This window comes from Spodoptera frugiperda, chromosome 26 (genome assembly GCF_023101765.2).
Source record: "Spodoptera frugiperda isolate SF20-4 chromosome 26, AGI-APGP_CSIRO_Sfru_2.0, whole genome shotgun sequence".
Taxonomy (NCBI): Eukaryota; Metazoa; Arthropoda; class Insecta; order Lepidoptera; family Noctuidae; genus Spodoptera; species Spodoptera frugiperda.
In genome coordinates, this window is record NC_064237.1 from 6,779,336 (window position 1) to 6,792,163 (window position 12,828).

General features: G+C 34.7%; 1 protein-coding gene across 4 annotated transcripts in view; it reads right to left on the reverse strand.

The window, feature by feature from the left end:
- Window positions 1–12,435, reverse strand: part of LOC118264104 (uncharacterized) — a 136,282-nt gene extending 123,847 nt beyond the window's left edge. For 2 of the 4 annotated variants that reach the window (XM_050705060.1, XM_035576498.2), the window contains exon 1: window positions 12,159–12,412. The gene's annotated coding sequence lies outside the window, so the exon portion shown is untranslated. Of the gene's footprint in view, window positions 1–12,158 lie in introns of all 4 variants that reach the window. The other 2 variants (XM_035576500.2, XM_035576497.2) reach the window with 2 other exon arrangements.
- Window positions 12,436–12,828: the final 393 nt, after the last annotated feature.

Consider the following 12,828-nt stretch of genomic DNA (forward strand, 5'->3'; position numbering starts at 1 on the left):
TTCCAAGTACTTAAGTGGCACACTTTTTAATCCTCACCATTCTACCTAGATTTTAATTTCAAAGAATTCAATTTCAACTCTTCTTACTCTTTGGAAAATGCACAGATATGCTGCAAAATATTTTCGATTCTTAGAAAGGTTTTCAATGTAAATAGAAACCGAGATAAAAGCAATAGCAACAGTAAATAAACAGTGAGAGTAGATCGATCGATAGCATCTGGTTTCTGCACGTGTCTCTGAATAAAAAGAACGACTAATCGAGGCAGGACGTTCAAGAAAACAAAACGCTGGCTCGCGATGGAACACTCACTGGGAAAAATAAACTGTAGCCCCAAGACACTTGCAAAGACTTACCGTTCGTGCAAATGAAGTGACGACTGTTCTATGTACAATACAAATGCTTACTTAGTACTGAATAGGAAAGTTAATTTAATATTTCGCCATTCACTAAGAATCGAATGCCAGTCGTTTCGCATTTCATTTGCTCCCAACATCATCTTTCCTGAATTTTAGAAGACAAATATTTTTATTTATTATTTTATGTAACTTTTTATATTCCAAAAATGGCGGAATATCGTCTACATGTCAAAGTAGCGAGCTCGTTTTCTTTCTGTTTTGTCAAAGAATTTATGACGCGATAATGTCTCGGGAGTGAAGGAACCTTCTGTCTGCCTTCGTTATGTACTGTTTTACGAGCTTGCGAGCTTTTATACAAACAAGTATGAACCTACATACTTGCTTGTGTAGACTGTAGCCAATTCCTTGTATCATGAAAATCATAATAAAAATATCCTGTTCCGTGGAAATAAGCGTAGTAATATCTTAAGAAAGATTCTAGTGAATATCTTTGTTGTAAACCAAATATAACATTTCTTTCATAAGACTGATCTTTTGTAGGTAAACCTCCGATGTTATTACAATAGTTTGTTTACCTTTAGAAAAACGTCCTCATCTCATGTAGGTAGACAAAAGCTAGCGCCCATAAATCAACATTACAATGTAATCTAGAACGCTACAAGAACATATAGCAATTACATACAAACATAGAAACTATAATACAATTGAAGTACGATCCAAAGTAATCAAGAACAGTTTACAAATGGGAGACAGTTCCTTGCGTAAGACAAATTACGGGAATGTATGGGCTGTCAGCACATAGGGATTGTAGTGATAGTATCGTGCAACTCGTACGAGTGAGGCTTAGTGTGACTGATGTGTACCCACCGAGGACGGGTCTAACAAAACCGGTGCTCTCTTCAAATGTTTGTTCAGAATGATTATTATTTTGATGTTTGTTCTTAAGTACTTTTAGTTGTCTTTTCTTTGTTCTAGTCCAGTAGATTTTTGGAAGATTAGAATTCGTAGTTGTTTTGAAGTTATGATTCAAGTAAATATAAGTGTGGAAGAGCCATACTTCGGTACGAATGGGCCGGCTCACAGAAAACCGACGTGAAACAACGCTTGCGTTGTGTTTCGTTGTGTGAACGTCACGGTTACCGGAGGCCCAATTATCCCTCTTCTCAATCCTTGATTAGGGTGTCCATGGACGGCAGCGATTACTTACCATCAAGTGATCCGTCTGCTCGTTTACCAGCTTATACCATAAAAAATATAGCATATTATGAATCCGCCTATGTATATTAAATCAGGAATGACATCCACTTTTGGCAATTAGGTGAAGTACTAAATACACAAACTATTACAAAAGCTAGCTACTAAATCATCGTCTTAAAAAAGAAAGTTAAACACCAACCAATAAAATTAAACTCTACCTATGTAGAGAAAACAGCGCTTTTGTTCTACACAACAGCTCCCCGCACGATTAACGAGCAATCAACAAACTGCATACTATCTCCCGCTCGAATATCCGCGCAGCAAACTGAGATTATGCTGATGGGAGCCATGTTCGTCACCGCACGCTTTCAAGATGTTAATCGTTCTCCTTTCAAACATACGACGCAAGCAAATTTAATTAAACAGGCTTTTACACTGTACAACGTTCCATTATTAATTAGTCTTGACGTGGAATAGGTAAGCAGGTATTATCTACGTCGGTGTTGCTACGGTTAGGTGTGTGTACGCCCTTATACGGAGCAGGGATTGAATTAAATAGGCCGTATTGACCCCTGTCTTGTTGTCGTAAATCTCAGGTTTTGCTTGTTTGTACCTAAGGATTTGCCAATATGTAAGGATTTTGTGAATAGGAGATAATTATTTTCGAGGTTTCTATTCTTATATTTTTTCCATTTACCTAGATACTTACTCGTTTAGATTGTAAATTAAGAATGTTGACAATAAAAACTCTAATTTTAACGATGACAAACTTAAGTTATTAATTTTAAGATTTAACTTTAACTTAAGATTTAAGATTTAACCTAAGTTAAATCTGAGCTATCATCTACATCTTTATTAGAGCTATCATAACATAAACATACTTCAACTTTAAATCTGAGCTTTTTTAATAATAGCCGTACAGCATAATATTCTCAATCAGTAGTATTATAGCTCCTACTTATCGAATGTAGAGCGCCACACATCATAAATTAGGTAAAGTTTCGACCTCAACAAAATTCTAACCTAAGTGCAAAATTATGCTGCGCAATGAAAATCGATTATTTAGAAACAAATCAAAACCAATTTATGTTTCTAATCTGTATGTTCCATGAGTATTGTTCTGGTAAAACTTTGAATTTCACAGTACATTTCAGTTTATTTCTTACTTTGCAACAACATAGCCATTAAAAGATACTGCTAGTGGTCGTTGTGGTCTACATTTCACCGTTAGTACAGTTTTCGAAACTCTTTTGGTACAAACTTTAACTACACTACACCAAATCTCGCTTCTACCTGCAAAATACTTAAAAAAACAGGTAAAGAGTTTTCTTCTCAACGAGATAATTAAGAAGTTGCCAACAATATTTTCCTCATTAATCGAGCGTTTCCACAAGGATTCTATTTTTAAATTCAATTTTTTTTTCACCTCGTTGCTGAAATAAGCACAAGTGATTTTGCTCCTGTGGCCTGTCGGGATTTAAACATCCTTTTTTTATTTAAAATACTAATAAGTATTGGGAAATAATGATACTAAGAATAAGTCTAAATCTTAACAACAGTACGCAGACTTATAATATCCAATTACAACAAGATTTTTAACACACAAGTTGGGGAAAATTACTGGCCAACTATAACTTACTACGCTTCGACCAATAGATGCTATGTATAAATGGTATACTTTTTATTTGGTTTTGTGAAAATGAGTTAGAATATAATAACGATAGTGTCAACGCTTCACGTCACGTGGGACATGACAGACAGCTGAAACATCTGCCGATAATTGAAATGTCAGAAACGGGACATCAAGCACGCCTACAAGTGCCTACAATGCCCGACTGTGCCCGACTGTGCCCCACTGAAGCTCGCATGTACTGTACCCCTCTGTGCCCAACCAACGCAAATAAATAAAAAAAATCATCCTGTACATGTATGTATGGTTGTAGGTACGAGGGTAAAAGTTCTTAATGAATTCATACGAACAAAGTGCTAATGTTCTACTGAAATATTAATATGCTTAATTTATTCTGATTGGTACTGAAACTTTTTGTTATATAACTTTATGTACCCTGCTGTTCTTTTTTATTTAAACAGTAAAATAAATGATTAAATACAAAGTCCTCTAAATAAATAACACTAATCACTGTTTAAAAAAATAAATCTAATCTAAGTAGAAATAAAGTGCGCAGACGTATTAAATATTCATAATACAAAATCCAATGTCACCGTTACCTTTTAAAGAAATTAAAAGTATAAATCCCTCATAAATCTGTATAATAACTAAAACAAAAGCCATTATCTTTATTTTTCCAGTTCTCTATCCACGTAAAAAACACGGAGCTAAAATTTCAAGGCCCATTTAGCAGATCCGTGCTCTGGACAGAGATTAACGTGCTTTCTGTTTCATTAATAAATCCTCAGTTTATCAAATCCAGGGGCGAGAAGCTCCTACCCATGATGACCTTTGAAAAATCAATAGCCCAAATTACTATCAAAACTTTCCTACGTCATGTTATTTCGTAAAATGGTTGTTAGTTTAATTAAATTCTATTGGAGAGTAGTTCAATGTTTTCTCGCCGAGGTAAATAAATCTCGCTGAATGGTTTATGCATCGGTTCAACAAAATACTAGGCTGGATGAAATTCGATTTCTCGATTCTCTTTCCGCACGACTTTATGGAAGCAGCTTTAGCTAGCTAAAGGAGAAAAATACAATTATAAGAAAGCTCTCGCGACGATATTAAAACAGAAGTTGTTAAAAGTTTTCGTTGAGTATTTTATAGGCTGTGATTTCATCAGCTTCTCATTACGGTCACTGAACATAATTGCAATTAAATCCGACATAATTTATTTTTGGAGTTGCTTTCCCCCAGGGGCGTCGGTTGTGGCTTACTTGTGGTTGCGCGATCAGCCTGCTGTGAACATTAGTCCCCAACTTTACGACTAGCGATAGACTTTTATCGTGAAACTTTCTCTTCCGAACCACCGTAGCCTATACTAACGCATCACCAGATATAAGCGATGAATCGATTTTATATCGTATCAGACTGGGCTTAGTACCTACAGCTACAAAGTATGTAAGGATTAACATGATGTACCGCTTCACATAATTGTTGGTTCACGCCTTACTGTTTTCTCAAAACATGGCCTTGAGCCGTGACACGTATAAGCCGAATGGATTAATACATCGGCAACAAACAAAAGGGAACTACAATATGTTAGCGCCATTTTGTTGCCAAGCCAACGGCGAACGTAGCGGATAAGCCTAAAAGTTATTAAACATTTATCAATAACAACGAATAAAGGCTCAATAATACAATCCATATCCCTAATACTTTATTGATTTATTTTAGAACAAATATGTTCCTTATTAAATTAATCATACATAAAGGTACAGTACATAAAATATGCAGTCAAATATTTCTCAAGCCGACACGCATGTGCCTCCACTCCGTCGAAAGTAAAACAGTTGATTCATATGCCGTTAAAGGAATTTATACGGGTTTACATACCCATACATAGGTAATGTGCCACGACGATATACGGAAATATTTAAGGAAAACGGAGTAAAAGCGATTTCTTTGTTCGGTCTGATTCGTTTGTCTTTTGAGTTTTCGCCTTCTGTAAGGGTATCCCTTGATCATTAAGTACGCTTGTTAGACGACGTTTACAAAAAAATCTTTTGATGAAAGCTTTTGAAACAATAATGCGATTGCAATTACCTGTTACTATAAAATTCTGCAGTAAATCGATTGAATTAAAGGAAATTAAATACAGTTTGGTCAACCATGTTCTTATTTACGAAAATGTAAATAAATAAATCTCAATTCACAAAAGAAAGCCGAAATTATTTCGTAATAAAATCAGTCAGCGGGACATTCATCATAGAATTCAATTTTAATATCTTTCGCCTTAATATTCGCATGTAAAACGATATTCACTGAATTTTCATATTAAACCAATATTTCTCAAACAAGAAAAAACGCTGGCTCAACCGCACATGTCGAGATTGCTTTCGAAATGGTTTCAAGAATATCCATTCCATTTGAAAGTTCATTAAATAATAACGCCATGTATTCAGGCTCGGGGGAATAGACAGGTGTTTCTAAATGTCACCCGTATACCGAACCGCGGCTGAATAATTAACTATTCATACTTTCTTTTGTGCTGAAATTCTGTGGTAAAACATTCGAAAGCTCACAACTGTCCGTGTTCGAACAATGTGGGAAAGCAATAAAGATGATATTCCATTTACGTCCCGATATCCTCGTAAAGACATCATCAAATGCCGACAAAAAGAAAAGAGAGTTACTTTACGAGAAAACGAAAAGATACTTAGTTACATTTGTGTCGGATGTGTTAGACATACGTGTTGTTTGCCATTAAATGTATCGCTTGTCTTAATCAAGTGTCAATAGAATCAATTTGATTGTGATAAATAAAGAAAGACATAAAAGTAATGAGCTTATTTGAAGTTGGAGTCGTATGAGTATTTAAAAGATTTTTTGTAACATACTGATTTTCAATATTAAATACCTTTTAACTAAACCTTTTTACTAAATCTTTACAATTATTTACGTAGACGTGAAAGTCAACACTGCAGGCATGGAGCCAATAAAAATCCCGTCCCCTAAATCAGTCTAGCCATTTCAAAGATTAGCCAGAATAAACAAACAAGCAAAAATTGGAAAACGTATTATTTTGGTGTAAGTATCGAAAGTAATATATCACACTTATAATCATAACACAAGTTTCATAGAATGTTAAATTAACTTATTCCGAGGCGACTTTCAGATCAAAACTTGATAATACTGTGTTTCATCCACTTCGCAGAAACCATCCCCTTTCACAGCAATATAAAATTCCGTTTTAACATAAATTGAATTAAACTTTAATTTCAGAATTCCAATATAATCCTGTACATATTTACTACTTTCAGTAGATCCATAATCAGTGCTAGGGCGTCGGGTCAAAGTGATATTAAGTAATAAATTCGTTGTGGGGAGCGCTCTAAACGCTTTCGAATTACCGAGTGGCGTAATGGGCAAACTTAATATTCAAGAAGGGATCAAAACGAACCGGAATCTATGCGGGCACGCGCCCGCTCAAACGTTTTATGTTCCTACCAATAATTATATATTAATGTCTACATTTGAAATCATAGCAAAAAATCACCGAAGGGGCGCTCTCGGTGGCTAATTTTATAATCTTCTTACCATGTGTCTACTAGCTAACATGGTATTAAAATTGTACCTACTCATGAATCAATCAACATATTAGGTACATTTCAACAATATAAAACATCATGTATTCAAAGGCCATAATATATAACGCCCTCATCATCAATGAATACATATTTCAAATCAACATATTTCCATTTTAAATATGGAAATTTTATTCAAATATTTCCAAACTGAAATTACTAAAATAGTTACATTTTTCAACAACATGTCTATCAAAATAAGTGAATGCTACTTACTTATACATACGAGTACTAAGTTATGATTATGAGTTTACGCATGTCTGCCCTCATACATTAGTTGAGTTTTGAAACAAATACATTATGTATTTTCGCTCGATGAACACTTCGAGAGCAAACATTACGTAGCAATAATAAGTTATGAACGTTAATTCACGTCTACGTGTTGAAATGCAAATAAGATAAAGGCGAATGGATGAAAAAATAACAGAAGCATTCTGATAATGGAAGCTATATTCTATTACGCGTTCAAAACGCGACACATTATAATTTATTAAGCTCGCTTCCGTCCTTTACAACCACAAGAAATATACGCTTTTATTATTAGATTTCATCAGGAAATATGAGCCACAATCAGTATGAAATAGATAATAAAAATTATGAATTAAACGATCATTACAAAGCTTTTATCGCCACACTGAGCATCATTAAGGACATTGTAAACAAATCCCTTACAAAGTTTGGATAAACGAGATGAAAGGGTACTCCCGCAATTAACATTTAAATATTTTCACAAGAGGTAAGTGAAATTAAATTCATGAAATCTGTACCTTCGTAGAAGCTCTCAACTTATATACTGTGTGTATTTTACATATAAAATGGGTTAATATTAAAAGTGGTGTTTACGTACATAATGAATGATGCTTGTGTTAAGGTCTACGACCTAATCAATAAAAGGCCTCTGGCAAGCAATCAAAACACAATAGTTGGAGCGTGTTCGGAGCCGGTGCTACGCGCTACGACTCGCTACGGCCATCAAACGATATCCCCATTGCATTCCTTTTGTTATCCGCCTATGAGAACCATTCTCTCCAATCCTCCGCATTTTGCATTATTTTCCTTTTTCCACTAACGAATCGAATGTTTCATTCGTATATCAATGTCGATGCCGAAGCGCAATCCGAGTTTGTTCGTGATTTTGTGATGCTTTTTTGATCAGTGAATTATTGCGACCATTTTTACCCTGTTTTGTTTTTATGGCTAGACATTTACTTTCGTGCATTATGTCGTATTAATTTTTATACCTTTACTGTTTTGTATATTCCAAAATAATTATTTTACAAACATATATTACGTGACAAACTTTCTAAGCGTCAAACAGTGACAATTATTTAATGGATCTATCGCAACTTTATTGAACACGGGCTCATGTAGTTTATAATTGAATGTCGATCATCGAGGGTCGCCTTTGACATCCGATGCAACCGCAGTGTGGTGAACGTGCAATATATCATAAATTCACCAATAGCGGCATATTTCACTTTAATTATTTGTACATTTTAACACATACCCGCGCAAATTGGAATTTTCAGCAATTTTTGTTTACAGCAAATAGTTTTTTCATTCAAACAAACTATTTTTGGCGAATTTTTAAAGTACGTTTTCATTTATTCACTAGACTGTGTAGCTACAAAAATGTACGGTCACTTTGTACACTAAGTGGAAATTATTGTATAGCGGCATCCTTTGTGGGGAAAGATTCAGTCATGTGTCCAAGTGCACTTATTTTACTAACAAAAATGAATGAAAAATTATAGTGAAATATATCTGGCAACATGCCGGTTTCGATGGCACCGTGTTCGCTTATTCAATTACGCACCTAAATAAGTTTAACAGCAGCACAGGCGGGGTTTATAATCCAACGTTTAAACCCGGGCCGTAGCGAGTTCACAATATTAATGTCAATTATTAATTATAACACAAACAATTATCCTGCTCCTTAATTTGGAGACCGCGAGTCGGCGTCGGGCTCGAATTATTGCGCTAAATACGCAGCCCAATTTATCTCGAATCTCGTCAGTTTGAAATTTAAATTAAAATGTAAATGTTGGGAGGGTGAGTCCTCTCTAATTGCGAGCCGAGTCCGTCCGTTGTCAAAGTTGTCCGTGAGCTTTAATACTAGACTCGTATGTTTCACCTATCGGTGTACAGATGTATCCATGTGTTCAATCAAAGTACCCACCGGTAGTTTCACAAACTTAAATAGACTCGATACTATTGGTTGCGATATTTCTGATGTGTGTAACTTTGATTTTGTGTTGTCCGTTACAATAATGGGTTTTCCACGATTCAAAAACCTTATTTTACATTTACTTCACACTTGTCTAAACAGACAACTTATGAAAGTGAAGAGGGTTGAATTGTGTGTATCTCTGAATTTATTTGAAAATGTAGTTTAACTTAGAAATAAATTAAAATTAATCTTTTAAGTCCATCATAAACATTAAACCATGAGTGGCGTAATGTGTTGTGTCACTGATGGGCTTAAAAGGTATGTTCTAATAAAATAACCTGCTACAAAACGCAAAAGGTTTGATACCGAGCCCCAATTCCAAACCGAGCAGAAATTAACCGATAAATCTAGCAAATACACGGCGGTTGTTAATTGAGGCATCCGACTAGATAGTTGTGGCAATTTGGCTCGCAACTCCGTCTGATACAGTTTTCAAGTTAAAATTCCCTGTCAACTGTGGCAGGCGAAGCAATCCGAGCGCTTAATCAGTTTAATTGCTTCAGAATCTCGGCTCGGACAGTGTTTGTTAATGCGCACAGAAGCATCATATCGAGGGATAACTTACTGTCCTGTTTATTTTTCATCCAAGATTCAAGAGATATTAAGATTTATTAATTAGGATAAAGAATGGGAGAGATAACGGGAAATGAGATCAAGCGAGGGACGAAAATGTTTTAAATATTTAATTCGGACGTTTTATTTTTCATGGAGTCTTCATTAGGAGCTTTTTTAACTTTATTGTTTGGTTTGTGTTGATTTTATGTTAATATACACGAATATAAATGCTGCAAAAATTCGGAAATCTTACTGAAAAGAAAAGCTAGGTTTCAGCTACAAAACTCACGTCAAAGTCATATAAGAAAGGACATAATATGTAGGCTGTTCTCACACATTTTTAACTACTTAAAAGGTTTTAACAGCCAATAAAACGAAGCTACGTAAGGGCTAATGCCACGTGAGCTAGTAACACGTTTGATGTCGGTTTAACGAGTGCCATACATGAAACTAAGCAACGACTTACGTGCTACATTGTATTTTTAACCGACTTCAAAAAAAGGAGGAGGTTCTCAATTCGACCGTATTTTTTTTTTTTTTTATGTATGTTAATCGATATCTCCGTCAGTTATAGACCGATTTGAGAAATTCTTTTTGTGTTTGAAAGAGTACGATGTCCGTGTGGTCCCATAAAATTTTGTTTAAAGTCTGACCATAAATGTGGAAAATAATCCAGGGAACTCCTCAAAAATGAACAGAATGTGCTCTGCGTTTGAGTTTAAGTGATGTATATTAGCTTATCTTTCTGAGTAACCATACAATTCAGGACAGATAGTAGCATATCTGGTATAGAATGAGGGGTAGCTTGATGTGCTGTCTGATGTACATGTGTATGTAGGTACCTAATCTGTTTGTGTTTGACAAATGCATATCTCTGGCAGTTATAGTCCGATTTGAGAAATTCTTTTTGTATTTGAAAGAGTACGATGGCAGTGTAGTTCCTATATTGTTTTTAAAGTCTGACTATTTGGAAGATAATCCAGGGAACTCCTTAAAAATGAGCAGAAAGCTCCGCGTTTACGTTGAAATGCATACTAGCATATCTTTCTCAGTAGCCATAAAATTCAGGACAGATAGTAGCATATCTGGTATAGAATGATGGGTAGCTTGATGTGCTGTCTGAGTTACATACTGTATACCTATGTGGGTATCTAATCTGTTTGTCTGTTTGACAACTGACTATGTATGTAGCTTATGAACAACTGTTAGCTGTCGGCTCGGCAGATCATAAGTAAGGGTATCAGTTGTTAATATACATTTGAAAATAATGTAATTATGCGTCAATATGGATAGATATTAATATTATTCATTTACACGGCACTGTCTCTATGAGCAGCGCGTGGTCGACCCACTTAAGTTATTCACTAAAAATCAAGAAATAAAAAACAATTTTAACAAAAAAAACCGACTTCGAAAAATAAATATTCAAAACATAATATGCACTAAAAAGTAAAAGAAATATTGCGTATTTTTCAACAACTTAATTCAACTCTTTACTAACTCATAACACATTATAATGTAAGTAGGTACAATTATTGTTATTTTTGGAGTCGGTGAGCCTAGGAAACGCCAACAACTACGGGCACGGCAGCGGAGTGGTGGTTACTACCTATACAACTAAAACTGCAATGTTTTGTTGTGATAATAGGTAAATAACAAATCTATCTTAGTTGGCTGACTCCAGAAATTAATTGTACCTACTTACATTATAAGGTGATGAGTTAGTAAAGTTAGTTGATCTATTAAGTTGTTGAAAAATACGCAATTATTTCTTTTACTTTTTAGTGCATATTAATTTGTTTTGGAATATTTATTTTTTGAAGTCGGTTTTTTTTTTGTTAAAATTGTTTTTTATACCTTGTTATCACATTATCTACATACATTTTCCATTAACTCTTTTTTGTCGAAGGTAAAGCTAAATCAATTATTGATTTGTAATTTGTATAGGGGGTTGTTTGTGATTTCTGTTATGATTAAAGTAATTTCAAATGGATACTTTAATTATTAGTAATCAGTAGCAAAATATTCCTTATTATTGAGTAATTAAAAATCATTAAAATGTCGACCTATAATTATGAAAAATTACAGATGTTATTTTTCCACTATCGGAAAGAAATCGGACAAGAACGCAAACGTACTATTATTAAGTCTGTTAAGATAAAAATTACCATTAATTACAAAAATCCATTACAATAAAAGACATCATAGGTACTTTAGCTGGTTTATTTTCGTATGCCTACGATAGAAACATTTGCCTATGAAATGGTATAATTGTTAGAAATGAACCATTGCGTGTATGACTTCTATTAAACCACGTAATTACAATCAAAATACTTTGAGTCCCATATACCAAACCGTACCAACATAATGAATGCTCCTGTATTTGTTTATAAATAACGTGCTATAGAAACAAACCAAACAAAACAGTCAAGTTTAATTAACAATTTCGCCAACAAGAAATCTCATCAGAAAAGTTTTCCATTTTCGTCAATCATAAAAAGTTTTTCGCTCCCAAACGGAGACAGATGTAACTACATAGTAATTAATTATATATACTTACTTATTTTAGTCATTCCAAATATCAGAAAAACATTACTATCCATTAACGCTTTCTGTAAACGAGCATAAACTTTGGCCGATCACTGTTTTTATCAACAATTTCTTCACGATGACGTCACTTTTATATTTTTCTTTAATAATTTGTCGCCGTTGTGTTATTGTTCATCGACCTAGATAATCGGCTTTGAGATTGGCGCGGTGGTATCGGAATATTGTTCGTAGCGAGCGCCGGCCGCAACCCCGACGCGTCTGATCCCACCGCCGCGCGTGTTTCGACTGCCAGTTTTTCCCCAAAGCAACACATGATTTTCTAAAACAACCCCTGTAACTCGGTCGGGAGTGCAAAACCTTCACACAGTGACACGAGGGTGAAACATAATAGCAGTTCGTTAGCATAACTCCATGCTTGAAGCGACGCAGCATCGCCCGACTTAAGTAAAATATTTGCCTTATTAAATGATTTCAACCCTTCAACATCGTTTGTGCTAATTCAGGAATAATTTCGGCGTACTGCCATTTGATATTCCCAAAACGAATACGAAAAATTTATAATGATGTTGATTTTGTATGAATTTTGATTTGAATCGCTGTGTGAGGGATAATACATTTCTATCGCAGCTAAATGCGTGGGTTACGTGATGGGATCTCATAATTGATCATTTCAGGTAATT